Source organism: Rutidosis leptorrhynchoides, chromosome 1, assembly GCF_046630445.1.
Source record: "Rutidosis leptorrhynchoides isolate AG116_Rl617_1_P2 chromosome 1, CSIRO_AGI_Rlap_v1, whole genome shotgun sequence".
Lineage (NCBI taxonomy): Eukaryota > Viridiplantae > Streptophyta > Magnoliopsida > Asterales > Asteraceae > Rutidosis > Rutidosis leptorrhynchoides.
The window spans coordinates 490,018,552-490,029,449 of record NC_092333.1 but is presented as its reverse complement, the minus strand read 5'-3'; positions in this window follow the sequence as shown (position 1 = coordinate 490,029,449).

Below are 10,898 nucleotides of genomic sequence, written 5' to 3'. Positions count from 1 at the left end.
TAGATTACAGAAAATATAATTCAGGCGGTATAACCGACCATATATAACTTAAATAACATAAATATAAATGTTAGTGAAGTTAATAAGAGTTAGATTACAGAAAATATAATTCAGGCGGTATAACCGACCATATATAACTTAAATAACATAAATATAAATGTTAGTGAAGTTAATAAAAGTTAGATTACAGAAATATAATTCAGGCAGTATAACCGACCATATATAACTTAAATAACATAAATATAAATGTTAGTGAAGTTAATAAAAGTTAGATTACAGAAATATAATTCCGGCGGTATAACCGACCATATATAACTTAAATAACATAAATATAAATGTTAGTGAAGTTAATAAAAGTTAGATAATTTCTTACCTTGATAGTGACGTGTGCTTGCTTAGATAAACCTTGATTATACAGAGCACTTCGTGCTGATAATGTGTTATAATTCAGTAGGCTTATAACTACCTTTAGTGGCCTAGTTCTTGACTGTAGACTAATAAGTATATAGAGAGAATATGAGAGAATATATTTTAGTGTATGTTTTATAAACTCATAACACACATATTTATACTCAAAAAATCTACTATACAATATCTATAATAATAATAAAATTAACATCCAATTTAACTTTTATAACAATTTCATTCTAAAATGGTAAATTGTATTGGTAGTTTACCTTGTTTAGTTGAATATCGATGACAATACAAGATTTTTTTTTTAATTTTTGCTAAAATAATGAATAATATTAAAATTAGGAAATCTTCAACAATAGATGAAGGAACCCATGAACCAATACAATCAAACAGAACAAAAGAGCAGCTCGCTAAAAGTAAACATTCTAGAATCACAAACGGTATCTAAGTCTCACTCTAGTCGAACCTCAAAGGAATAATTACTACACCAAAAACTAAATAACTCTATAACAAAGGACATAACTTGTCAGGATAGTAAACGCATAACAACATCAACTCTAAAAGCATGGACTAATAATAAACCAAAGTAACCAAAAACCAAGATATCAACATTAACCGGCCTTAGAACCACCCTTTTTATTTCTTTCATCCAGTCTCGATGTCAAACACCAAGACAATACAAGAATGTTTTAATTACTTTTCAAAATTACTATGGTCAGTTTAATAACTCCTTAACCAATTAGAAAAAGGGGACATGATGAATGATTGGCAAATCATTGTGCTGGGCTTAAACATCATGTGCAAACCTAATCATTGATTCGAGGATAACTTATTAAAACTGATTTATACAGTACCATGTTTTGAGATTGCGTGCGAACAGAGAGGAGGTGTTAGGACCACAAAGTTAGATAATGCTATTGTAAAACAAACTTATTAGATGGTTCTTAAGAAGAGGGATATATAAGGAACCTTAGTAGTCTTAATTAGATAGTCATTGCATTTAACCGAGTTTAAGAAGCTGTGGAATATTGTAATACCGAAATTCTCTCTAATACCGAATCTGTTAACTGTTCACCCAAATGTCATTCTATCTTTGATTTCTTCATTTCTCGTCATGATCTGACCTATCATTTGGTATCAGACCTTCCAGGAAGTGACACTACATCACTATATCGATCCAGAGATTGAAGATTTCAAGTTCTGAACACATTCGGTTAGATTGAATCAAGTCCGGCAAGCTCGAATTTGATAATCTGACGTTCAGATTTGTGTGAAAAGCTCAGCGAAGGTTTATTAGATACATTAGAAAGTTTTTGATCATCATAACAGCTTTACAACATCAATTATTGTAACACCCCGTTTTTCTAAACATGACGCTCGGGGCGTCATTTGAAGTCCAAGAATGATTATTTAATAGTTTGGATTTAATGCATTGACCACGATTGACTTTGGGATGTTTTAAAAGTGAAATTGGAGTACATCAGGTAAACTGTCGAGTTTGAGTGCAGTTTGTCGCGTTCTGGTGCGTCGCGTTCCGTGACAAACATGCTTGAAACGAGACAACTTCTGATGGTGATTTCTGTCCACTTTGTCGCGTTTGAGTGTTGTGTGTCGCGTATTGGTGTCGCGAAATGCGACAAGGTGTCGCGAAACGCGACAAATGTCGCTGTAATGACATTATTAACCCATTTTAATGGAATCATTTGAGGGTGTTTTGGTAAATTCACTTATGGCCGGTTCTAGAGCCATAAGACTGATTCAAGGCTCATATTATCCTCATTTTCACTCAAAAACACTCTCATCTTCAAACCCTAGAGAGAGAGGAGAAATTTAGAGAGAGAGAGAGCTCCAATTGCAGAAGAAGAAGGGTGTTTCGGGTCAAACCTCAAGTATTAAAGTTGTTCTACTCGACAACGGCATCATTTTGGCGGTATTGGTAAGTTCTAACTCCGAGTTTCATTGTTTGATTTGAGATTCAAAGTTAGGGTTTTGAGATTTGTTAGTTGTAAAACCCATTTAGATGATGAAGAGGGTTTATGGATACTTGTTATTTTGATATTTGGCGGGTTTTGGGTTGGTTAATGATTTAACCATCTTTAAGGCTTGTAAGTGGTGTATAATCACTAGTGTTAGTGATTATAGAAGTGTTGGAACCACTTTGGGTGTATTTTGGTTAACTAATTTTGAAATGGGTCAAAATTAGGGTTAAGGTGTCATATTGGGCAAGATTGGTGTTTAACGCTTATGCTTGGGTTTAATTGGCATATTCAGACCATTTTCACTTGTGTTAGTGATTGTTGGTTAGTTTTGGCGTGCTTTGAGCTTGGAAGTGCAATTTGGGTCGAATTTGCACTAGTTGTCAATTTGGGTCGATTTGTAAATCCACCCTAATTGTGTTGTTGTATTTGTGTTAATGGAATAGGTACTTTCCATTGACTTGTTGCGGATTACTTGGAAGCATTCATCAAGGCAACAAAGTGAGTGTTAATATCCTATGTGCATATGTATGTGTAGGATGACTGCGGGTCGGGTGAAGTGGTTCTCGGTTATAGAGCTCACTTCACATATAGGTGGATTTGATGGACTTGTGTATAGGTCCAATTGGCACGGTTGTGCATTTTGGTTGACCACCTTTGGCGAAGTACACGTTTTGTGTGTACATTATCACACGTGGTTGTGATGTGGATGATATAACCCCAATGGCGAAGGGTTTTGATGTTAAGAAGTGAGTCACGTGTGGTTTCGGATTCACGATGACGCGTGTAGTTTCGGTCATCTTATTGTATCATGAAAGTGAATCTCGTGTAGTTCGGATTCACGATGACGCGTGTAGTTCGGTCATCTTATTGAGGTAGTGATCTCGTGTGGTTTCGGATTACTAAGGCTCGTGTAGTTATGCCAACCTCGATGTTGTGTTGTTGAAGATAGTAGTCTCGTGTGTATGCGGATCTACTAAGGCTCGTGTAGTTCGGCCAATCTTCATTGTGGAAATTGGGTTTCGGTATTGGGTTAAGGGGTTAACCTTGGACGTTTATATATTGTTATATATATATATATATATATATATATATATATATATATATATATATATATATATATATATATATATATATATATATACATATACATATATTGTTGTATTGTCGCGATATAGCTAACCCTCCGGGTGTAGCTCATTGGTGTTGTTCACATCGTCGTTGGTGAACTTATATTTTGTTGATGTATCTTTAACTCGTTGCTTAGTGATCGTACGGTATGCTTAGACTAGCTTGCCTTTATGCTTGGATGCTCCGGTATGCGGTATTTGATTATTGTTGTGGCGTGGCCATCCTATGCATATATATGTATGTAGTATATTATGTAGTATATTCTCACTCACTAAGCATTAGCTTACCCTCTCGTTGTTGATATTTTTATAGGTTCGCGTGATGGCGGCTCGGGTAAGCATGGGGATTAGAGATCTTGGCTAGGTTGCTTTAGAAGATCTTGCTTTTGGACTCGATTAGGATTTGGGTAGCGTAGTCCCAAATCACCATGCTCGGTTTTGTGTAAACGTAACTAGTCGGGTCATAATGATTATAACCGGTTTACGATTTAATTAATGAACCATTGTATTAGGGAGTTTATATTATTAATGTATGTTTTAAGTTCGTTGAACTTACTTTGGTAGCAAATATGTTTTGGAAATTGTGTAATGGGGCCTAAAGTATTATTTAACACGTATTAAAAGGAAAAATTTTTATGGGCCAGTTTTAATACGGGTTGGGTTGTTTCAAGTGGTATCAGAGCATGGTCTAAGGGATTTAGGCCACTTGAGATAGGTGCCTAGACTTAGACTTTTGTGTGTGCTTATTTGTTGCGGGACTTGTAGGTGAACGGGTCGGAACGGGTTATAGTTAGTGCCTTGTTTGTAGGTGGACTAACTAGGATTTTTGGCTTGTGTTGTGATGCTATTCCCTTGCGTGTGTTTATATCGCGTGGAATTGTCGTTGTGTTGGTTATATCATCAAGCGAGGTGGTCATTGTACTAACGAGTTGAGACGACGTGTGTGCTTAATAAGGACTTGCAAACCTTATTACGGGTGCAAATCGTGTCTAACAAGTGATGTACGACGAGTGTTGAGCAAGATGGGGCGTTGTTATGTGTGTTGTTTTATACGTTCGTAGACTAAACATTTTGCATTCTTTAGAATGACGACACGAAACGAGATCGAGACGAATGACGAGGAGTTTAACTCTAGAGTTGCGGCCGCCGTTGCGGAGCAAATGAGTGCATTTCGAGAAGAAATGGATAGGAAGTATTCCGAATTTCGGGGTAGTAGTGAAATGGAGCGTTGTCTTAAGAGCTTCATGTGGACTAAACCCCCGATGTATGATGGGAAATCAGATCCTCAGATGTCGAAGGGTGTTTTTGTACTATTGAATGCCCTCCCGAGAAAAAGACGAGACTCGCTACTAGTTTGTTGTGGGGTAGGGCGAGGGATTGGTTGGATGGTAAGATTGACCTTGTCGGTGGTGAAACGTTCATGGCTTTGTCGTGGGACGAATTTAATGAGGAATTCTTCGAGGAGTTCCGGACTTCAGCCGATTTGTGGGAGTTGCGTAATGAGTTACGAAATTTGCGACAAGGATCTATGGATTTGAATACTCTCAAGACGACCTTTATGGCGAAGGCTCATTTTTGCCCAGAGTATTTGGGGGATGATCGTTTATTGATGGGGGATTTCTATCGGACCTTGAATGATGACTTGAAGAGTAAAATTAGTCGGGGTCAAGCGAAATCGTTTGCGGAATTATTCGACTTGGCTAGAGGTTTCGAGTCGTACTCGCGATTCAAGAAGGGTGAACCTTCGAGTGAGAGAAGGGTCGTTTCGTATGGTGCTTCGAGGAAGAGGACTAAGGGTCCGAGTGTGAGCACGGGTGGTACACGGACGGGTATACTGGATTCTAGTGCGTCTAGATGTTACAATTGTGGCATGAGGGGTTACAAGTCTTGGGAATGTTCGGTACCAAAGGGTGATGGCATGGTGTGCTTCAATTGCCAAGAAGAAGGACATCGTAAGTCAGAATGTCCCAAGTTAGCGGGGACGGGTACGGCAAGGAGACGTTAAGGTACGTTTCATTTTAATAAATATGTCCTTGATTATTTATTATGTGCCACTGAGTTTGATTTGGTTAAATGCATTGTGTTCTGCGTGTTATTGATATGGGTGACGTTCCTAATGGAAGTACCCTAAGGTGACATTTTGATTGATGGACGAAGGGCGTAAGACTTGGTGCAACCAAGCATTCTTTAATATTGGGAAATGTTTCTACCAAGCCATGTGTGTGAGCTTTGGTGTTCGGATGTTAGAGCGCGTTCGCTCTCATGTTAAAGTTGATGAACCATGAGGTTCGTGGGGTGGATTGAAACCCTTGAAATCGAGTGTTTTGGATCTCGATGTAGGTTGGTGAAGGAGTCTACGTGACGCGACATTAGGTGCCTCTTTTATACCTACTAGCGTGATGTTCGACTCCGATTGTGTTGCGGTTACATTGTACTTGGGGTACCGAAGTGAAACCCCTAGGTACATGAGTGAACGGGTGGAATTTGACAAACTATAGCAATTGGATGATTGCGAAAGTAAAGTTTGCGTAGTGGTGATGAACTCTTCGTTCGAAGTGTTTAGGGATTGGTTGAAATCCTTCGTGCGCTCAAGGTTGGAGCAAGATGTGGTGATGGGTCGTGTGAGCCCAATTGTTGGTAAAGTCTACCTTTGGTAGCGTTGTACGGTTGTACGAGTTGTGGATATGGAGCGTAGTTCCAAGTGGGGGAGTTACACTCCCGCACGAGGAGACCTTAGGGTGAGAATTCGGATAATGCTTATGGTAGATCCGAAACTTGTGTTGGGACCTAGTTTTGGTCGATTTGTGGTAGAGTACAATTTTGGTTAAATTGTACTTATGGTTTTGGATGTAAATTGTCACCAAGGTGATAATGTGGTAATCTCGTTGAGAGATAATGGACGTGGTTGACGAGCAAGGTGAAATCCCTCGGTTCAGGGATGTGCGTGGTAGATTCTCTTTTAGAGAATTATTGTTTTGTGCCTATGTTTGATATAGGTGGTTCTTGCTCGATTGTGTGGATGGTTAGTGGTATCCGTTAAGGTTCACTATAGTGTAGCAGAGCGCGATGTTGCACTACTCGTTGTTTGAGGCCAAAAGTGCGTATGTGATTGGTGAAGCATGACCTTCGGGGTCCGCTGACTTCATGATGGGATTATTGATTGGTGAAGCATGACCTTCGGGGTCCGCTGACTTCATTATGGGATTATTGATTGGTGAAGCATGACCTTCGGGGTCCGCTGACTTCATCATGGGAGTGGTGTAATATCGGTGAAGCATGACCTTCAGGGTCCGCTGACTTCATCCGGTGTTGAGATTGGGAAGTGGATCACGTGTGTTTGCAGCTTCACGATGATGCGTGTGGTTTCGGTCAACTTATTGCGGAAGTGAGTCGTGTGTAGTTCGGATTCACAAATGACTCGTGTGGTTTCGGTCATTGTATTGTGTAAGTGAGTCGCGTGTAGTTCAGATTCACAAATGACTCGTGTGGTTTCGGTCATTGTATTGAGGAGTGAGTCTCGTGCAGTTCGGATTCACAAGTGACACGTGTGGTTGCGGTCATTCTTTTGGGATAGTAACTCTAGTGTAGTTCGGATTCACTAAGGCGCGTGTAGTTCGGCCAATCCCGATTGTTGTTGCGAGGAAGGTAGTGAGTCGCGTGTAGTTCGGATTCACTAAGGCGCGTGTGGTTTTCGGCCAACCTTCGTATTGTGTGATCTATCTGTTGTTTTATACACCGATGGTGGGGTCGTAAGGACCGTGTGGTGTGATCTATCAGTTGTTTTATACACCGATGGTGGGGTCGTGAGGACCATGTTGTATGATTAGTGATGCGATAGCCGTGTTTCGCTCACATGTTGTTACAGGTGTGACGATAGTCGATCTTGTTCACCTTTGGATTAGCGTTGCCATAGTCGTTTTGGGCGCTATCGGTTCTAGCCGTTTGTTTATGATGGTGCGGCAGTTACGTATTGGTCGTATTGCGCACTACAAGGGATGTTAAGTGGTAAGTGTTATCCGTAAGGATTAGCTTTTATTCGGTCTTCTTCGGTTTGATGATTGACTTTATTTTAGCTTGTGGTTGTTACTAGCGATGTCCTTGGCATAATACGCTAGAAGTTGATATCTCGGTACGAGATTAGTTGAGTTTTTCCCGATGTGAGGGATTGAGTTAGTGTTAGTGCTCAGAATTGTGGACTTGATAAATCGCAGGTGATGATTTAGTTTCTAAGGGTAACTCTTTGAGAAGAACTGCCCGAGGGAATTGGAAGAATACGTGGCAATTTCGCGTATTCTAAGTGATTGTTTTAAACTTCGGTTGTTGCGTGTATTGTACGGCTCAGAATGCGTGCAAGTGTGTGTCTTAGTTAATGGATTAGTCCTTGGGTTAATGAGTAATGTGATGAAAGTCAGATTGAAACGTTTGTTGAGAATCGTAGTTGTAGCGACCCCGACAAATCGTCAAATGACGGCGTCATCTACGTATGGTCCCATTACATGGTCGTAAGTCTTTATAACAAAGTTTGACCGAAAAATATGCCGCACTCATTTCATAAATAAGGATGTTTCAAAGTTTACAAAAGTAGTTTCCATAACAAGTACATAACAATGTTTAAAGTTTGTATGAAACACGTGCGACACAATTAAAAGTAGTCAAAAAGACGCTCCACGTATGCAAGTATACTCGACATCCAATGCAAGTATCAAAAAGTATGAGCGAAAGCATGTATCACCTAAGTTCAAGGACCTGAGAAAAACATAGAGAATCTGTCAACGAAAACGTTGGTGAAATCATAGGTTTAAATAAGTAAGTGAGTAAAAGTAAATTGAACCACAAGATTTGCAACATCGATAAAGTCATAGTACATTCTAAAAGTTAATATTCACGAGCACTCAATTATCAAAGCTTAACATTCCGTCCGTTGAACTCCATAATAATAGTGTTAGAACATACACTGTTTCCCGAAAATATATTTCACCCGTAGACGGTAGCGAACCGTCCGAAGTGAGGGTTTGTCAAACCCATATGGCCATATAACATAAGTTCTCGCTTACACCATCTGATGTAACTAATGATAATCGAATTGAGGATTTGTGTTCAAACTCGTATGTAGAATGTTTGTTTTCCCTGTACTTGTGTTCACGTAGTTTAAAAGAACGTTTGTGTTTTCTCATCCCAAAAGTAAGTTCAAAAAGAGTAAAAGTGGGACTATGATCTCACCTTGTATGCACGAACCAAAAAGTACTTCGACAAGTAACGTGTGCAAAGAACAATGCTAGTCTTGACCTAAACAAATAGGTTGTATCAATAACGATAGTCACGAAGGGTCAAAGATGTTCAATTAGTCCTATGGCTCAATACGACTCGATTAATATAGCATGTGAATCAAATCATCAAGTTTCATGCAAGACACAAGTATAAAAGCATGTTAGAAAGATTGCATAATTAATTGATTAAGTTTGACAAAAAGTCAAACTTGGTCGGGTCAAAGTCAACGAAAAAGTCAACATGTTCGGGTCGGGTCCCGAACTATTTTTCTGAGGTTTTTAATCATATATGAGCATGTTAGAACAAGTTTCATGTGAATCGGAGGTCCGTAGTATGCCAAACATTTTTCGTATTTTGGACATGGAGGTCAGAACCTGACCCCCTTATATGTCGCGCCGCGACAAGAAAGGCCGCGCCGCGGCAAAGGCCGGGTGCTGGTGCCTGGCCAGTCCCAAATGTTCAAGTCTCAATCCAAAACCTTTTTGTGCATAAAACACAAACCGCTAACACTTAGGACTCGCACCTTATATCGTTGGAAAGCTCTTTTGACGTAGAATGCAACTAAACACAATTCATCAATCAAAAACCTCATTTGTAACAACCGAGTTTTCAAACCAAGTGATCATTCAATGCACACATTAATGCTTCAAACTCACCAATGCACATTTAATGATTTAGGCATTCAATGCATACATATGACATGCCATTTTGTAGGTAATCGAGCATACAATACAACTAACTACTTACTAACAATAATTCATGGCATTCATTGTATCATCTATTCATTTCAAGCTTATCAACCCTAACCCAAATTCACCAAAAATCACTAATCAAGTTTATGGAGTTTTCTCAAGCAACCTACACATCAAATTGAAGCTAGTGATACTAGGAACACAATTAAAACATGAACTTTCATCATCAAACAACATATGAACACCTAAAACTCAAGATTATGCAAGTGTTCTTTCATAATGAACTAGTTACATCAAAATTGCAAGAACAAGCATACAAATCACATAATCATACTAGACTTGAGCCATAGACACTAATTAACAACTTTATAACTCAAAAATCTCAAGAACACATAAAATTAGTGATTTTAGAAAGTTACCCAAAATTGATGAAATCGGTATGGAATCGAAGAGGAGATCGCGAGGAGTTCAAATATGTAATTTGTTTTGATTGAATCCTTCTTGAACGAATTTGGATGATGATTTCCTTTTGATGAAATTAGAGAAAAATATGGAAGTATTTTAGAAAAAGAGAAATGAATGGATAATGGTGGGGAGGTGGTTGACTTAGTCAAAAGCTAGTCACCACTTTGGTGTTTTGGCGGAACTAGTCCCTCGAGTTCGGTTGCGGGTGCGTTAAATTACCTAAACATGATAATTTAAAACGCGTATTAACGAGATGTGTTATAAACATATAACGGAACTTAAATAGTTAAACGGAAAATTGACGGAAAAAGGCGGGATGTTACATTACCTACACCTTAAAAGTAATTTCGTCCCGAAATTTAAGCAGGCGTAGTAATCGTAGTTTCTTCCTCAGAATCTGACGTTTCCGGAACCGGGAATAGATGAGGGTGTTTCTTTCGCATTTGATCTTCCCTTTCCCAAGTAAACTCTGGTCCTCTTTTGGCATTCCATCGGACCTTAACAATCGGGATCCGGCTTTGTTTTAATTCCTTCTCGACGTAGTCCACAATTTTAACCGGTTCCTCCACAAAATGGAGTTTGTCATTAATAGTAAGTTCCTCGAGAGGGACGACGATATCGGGCTCGGCGAGATACTTCTTCAAGTTAGATACATGAAAAGTAGGATGGACGGAGCTTAGTTGAGGCGGAAGGTTTAAATGATAAGCAACGGTTCCAACACGCTCTAAGATTTCGAAAGGACCAACATACCGCGGATTTAGTTTCCCACGTTTCCCAAAACGGATGACACCTTTTCAAGGTGCGACTTTTAACATGACGCGGTCACCGACTTGAAATTCGAGGTCTTTGCGTCTTTTGTCGGTATAGCATTATTGACGACTCCGGGCCGTCCGAAGCCTATCTCTGATTTGAAGAATCTTTTCGGTTGTTTCGTGAATGAGTTCGGGCCCGGA